We start from the raw sequence: 2,640 nt of genomic DNA, 5'->3' as shown, positions 1-2,640 counted from the left end.
AGAACTCATTCCTCTGTATTTTGACAGTAAATACTGCATAGTTTCAGATTGCAGTGAACTTGTTGTTTGCATGTTTCATTGTGTGAAATTAGGGAATTTGGAAAGGTTTACTTTAGTGTTTTAGATTTACATTTTAATGGTCCACAACATAACCCTATTCCATATCACAAAGTTGGTCAAGGATCAACAAGTTATTTGTTGATTTCATGTAAAGACAGTGACTCAGTATTCTTGAAAAACATGACAGGGGCTTGGTTAAGGTTGGTATGTGTGATTGATGGCTTGTATGCATTAATGGTATTTTAAATATTCCATTGGAATAGTGGAGTAGGTGAGTTGCTGGAGTTTGGAAGCCAATTTCTATATTCAACAAGGAAACCCTCATTGAAGCAACGGTTTGAAGGTTTGGTTATCTCCTCAATGACAAGGAGCCCAAAAGTCAATAGTTTGGAAGGTTATGATAAGGTAATGGTGAATTGAAGGTTTTTTGTTCAATTTATTGAGGATTTTGAGAGGTTATAGGTTGAGTGTGTTCTTTAGACCTATTAGCCTAAGTTAGGGCCTACATGTTACTTGCCTTAATGAACAAGTTAGAACCTAAGATTTTGGAATTTAATAGACTTCAGTAATGGGTGTTTGAATCTACCTTTAATTTTGGTATATGTTTGGAAGATTTTTATTTCTTACCTAAATCCCAAGGTAGGGCTATAAGGAAGAGCCCTCATTAGGTCTGCTTTTGGAAATTGATGTTTGGATCCCACTAAGGTGTGTAGAACCTTATGATAGTTTGAGACCACTTTATTGGTGATGAATTTAAGCCTTTGGGAGTAATTTGGAAATGGTGTTGTGAAAGATCCTGGAGAGTGTAAGGTAGTGGAGGTGTTGTGTGTTGTAAGAGGTAGTTGGTTGAGTTTGTGAAGGTTTAGGTAGAGATATTTGGAATAGGTGAGTGTAGCATGACGAAAAGGTCAACCACTTGGTCTCTAGCCTTGGAGAGTCATAAGGGACTGATGGTAATATGTTTGGTAGGCTTTAAAGAAGCCTAGTTATAGAGTTTTTGTAATAAGAGCCAAGTTTCATCACCTCCTCCTTGCATCAATATGTGATGATGCATACTGGTACAATGACCAAAGTACAATCTTTTGAGTGTTTCCTAGTTGAATGATTCTAGTGATAAGCTAGAATTTAAAATATAAAAGTGAAGGTCTTTGTGTTGGAGATATAAGAGGAGTAATTGAGAGGGGAGGGGTGAATCAATTACCTCAAAAAATCCTAGATCCTTTAGATGTCAATACAAATTAAAACATAAATTCTAATTAAAATATATTCTGTTGTTACTCGACAAACACACAGACACTCGATTAACACTAGCAAATACTGCAACTCGATTAGCAGTGAGAATCAATTGTAATTTGACAAGTACTGAATATACTAATCTTAATGTGATTAAATGTGATTAACCTTTAACTTATTTTCATACACGTAAAAGAAATAGCATGAACACAAGTAACACCAAGATTTAACATGCACACCCAATTTGGGAAAAACCACCAATTGTAACTAGTTACTGTTTTGACTCTTCTGAAGTGAGCCCTATTAGGATCCAACCTTGTTAAAGGTTACAAAACACACTATTAGGTGTGACCCTATTAGAGGATGTAATCACCCTATTATGAATGGCCTTGTTAGAGGTCTTTAGACACTTCAATCTAGAAATGCCACCTTGTTAGAGGATTTACAAATAGCTGTTAAGCCAACTCTATTAGAGATTTAGATCATTGCTACAATGGTTAGAAAGTAAGAATGAGATGACTTGATTTCTGATACAACTGAATTTTTTATTACAGATCTCAATTCGAGCTTGTATACCTAATCCTTTATGATTGAATGAATCTTTATAGCTCCACAAGCATATTCTACTTATCCTTCTAATTTACTTCCCCTAAGCATCTTCAAATCTTCTATTCACTTGCACATATTCAATCCTCAACTTGAACCTATATTTATATCTTACACATTTTCAAGTTGACTTGAATACAACTTAAAATATTTAATATTCATGTCCTCAGTTAGCTAGAAACAACAAACAAATCAATTAAACTCAATATGCCAAAAAAAGAAAATCCTTTGTTAGCCGATCCTGCTTGGTAGATACTAACTAAAATAGATTTTCCTTCGTTAACCAAGAGAGCTTAGTTAACATTGGTTCCATCTAACATTTCCTTCATTAATCAAGTGATCTAAGTTAACAATCATTATCATCCAAATTTCCTTTGTCTCCAGAGTGAACTTGGTAGACACTGATTTCTGAACTTGGCATATACAAGAATGCTCAATAGATACAGGGAACTATCTTCATTGCCTGAGTGAGCTTGGCATACATTAACTAGAAATGATATGTAATTTTGTGTAACATTAACGAAAATATACAATTGATCAATTATTTTCAAGAATCTCCCTCTTTGACATTGATGACAACACAACATGTCATTATACAATGAAATTTTAGAGCAAGAATAAAGTAAGGAACGTATCCTTAGTTTCATTTTGATTCTCATCCATGAGAACTCTCTCTATTAGTGTGAACTCCCTCTATATTTTCTCCCTTTATCAACAAAACTCTATTTTCAACATTTTCTT

The sequence above is a fragment of the Cupressus sempervirens genome, chromosome 5 (assembly GCF_028749045.1).
Source record: "Cupressus sempervirens isolate cs-2001-9-10 chromosome 5, ASM2874904v1, whole genome shotgun sequence".
In the NCBI taxonomy this organism is placed as follows: domain Eukaryota; kingdom Viridiplantae; phylum Streptophyta; class Pinopsida; order Cupressales; family Cupressaceae; genus Cupressus; species Cupressus sempervirens.
This window is presented reverse-complemented; position numbering follows the sequence as displayed.